The sequence below is a fragment of the Chinchilla lanigera genome, unplaced genomic scaffold (assembly GCF_000276665.1).
Source record: "Chinchilla lanigera isolate Chin_1 unplaced genomic scaffold, ChiLan1.0 scaffold00084, whole genome shotgun sequence".
NCBI lineage: Eukaryota > Metazoa > Chordata > Mammalia > Rodentia > Chinchillidae > Chinchilla > Chinchilla lanigera.
The window spans coordinates 6,049,199-6,051,048 of record NW_004955485.1 but is presented as its reverse complement, the minus strand read 5'-3'; positions in this window follow the sequence as shown (position 1 = coordinate 6,051,048).

Here is a 1,850-nt window from a genome sequence, read left to right as displayed (position 1 = left end):
GCGCTGGGCACCCGCGGATGGCCTGCTCGGCCGCGTCCGCTGCCTCCTTCTCGTGTCCACCTGGGCCCGCGGCGCTGGAACTTTTCTGGGGGCCGCTCGGCGCCCTCGGTCTTTAGAAGCCCGCAAATGGCAGGACCCCCTTGGTTCTGGGCTGGACACGGTTCCTGGCCTCTTCCTCCGGCCGGATTCCTGCTCTGCCCCAAGTTCCATTCTGGCTCCGGTGGGACAACAAGTTCACCAGGCGGAGGGCCCGGAATCGCTGGCGCTCGCCCCTCCTGCGGGAGAAGTCTCGGGCGCGGCCACCGCTTACTCCCAGTCTCTTCTCCTCGGCCTCCTCTTCTCCCTCCTTCCTTCTCTCCACTCTCTCCAGCGGGCCGTCTCCTCCCTGCTGCGCTTCCCTTCTTCCATTTCCCCTTCGTCTCACGGTCCTTCTCACCCTCCCGCGCGTCCTGCTTCCTCTCGCTCTGGATTAGCCTTTGCTACAGTGGAACTCCCCTAACGTGCGAGAGCAGGGCGGGCCTGGAGCCTGACTCCGCGCCCCTCCCCTCCCCGCCTCTCCAAAAGCTCTGGTGCTGCGACTCTGCCTCGCCAGGAGGTCCCGGGAGCTCCCCGAGGCGGCGCCGCCCCCGTCCCCGGGTCCACCCGGCCGTCCTCAGGGTGAGCCCGTCTCTCCGGCTCCCCTAAGGTCTCCGTCTCCCGGTGGTCACCGAGCGCCCAGGCCGCCCTCCGGCAGCGGGCCCAGGCCCTGATAAGTCCGAGCTTCCCTGAGCACAGCACCTGCCAACTGGCGGAGGACACTTTAACAACTGGGTCGGTTCAGACACGGGTCTGGGGCAGCGAGGGCCCCATCAGGCAGTTCCAGGCAGGGAGACGGGGTCTGGGTCTCCCCGGTGGGAGCAGACATTTCTCCTACCCGCTCTGCCCACTTCTGGCCGCGGCCCGGAAGCAGAGCCGTGCCCCCTGCCCCGGCACCTCCGGCTCAGTTTCCCCGCCCCGGGAGGGTTAATCAGAGGCTGCTCGCGGGCGGCGGGGCCGTGGGCGCGGTGCGGTGGGCTCCCGGAAGAGCGGCCCTGCCTTGCTCTCCATATGCCTGCTGACGGCTCACAGGCTCCTGCAAACGCAAAGACACCCGCGCGTGATCCGCGAGCGCCCACGGCCCGAGCGCCCCCACCCCGCGGCTCTCTCTAACACGCACAAGGCTCGGGTACACGCGCACGCAGGGAGCCGCGCGCCCCCGCTCACCCGGCAGCCCCCCCAAGCAGCTCCTCCAGATACCCCCACCCTGTGGCGCCTGCCGCCAGCCGGCTCGGGTGCACCCCCGTCCCCGGGCTCGCACGCACGCGCACGCACGCACTCCCGCGCCCCCGCACCGGGCGGGGGCACAAGCCGGGGAGCCGAGCCGAGTCGCGGGTCCATCCCGCGCCCGGCTTCCGCGCGCAGCCTCCCCGCGCAGGCTCGGGGCTCCCCTCGCTCTCGGACGCGAGCAGTTGGCGCCGAAGCACTTAGCTTTTCCTCGTCCTCCTCCTCCCCCAGGCCCTCGTACCTCGGGCGCGCAGTCGCGCGCTCCCCAGAACTGGCCCGAAGAGTAAACCCCGAACGCAGCGAGCGCCGCTCCCAACTCCTCGCCGCGAGCAGGTGGGAGGCTGGATTTCCCGGAGACTTGGAGTCGGGGTCCGTTAGCCAGCCCCTCCTTCTGGATTCGGCTTGATATTTGTATTTTAAAAGAGGATTTTCTTACTACCTTCCAACACTCCTTTTCAAAAAATTTCTGGAAGAGCTCGTGGGGAGGGGGATTTGGGGAGATCTTATTTTAACAACAACCACCACCAAAACACCGAGGGAGCGTTTGT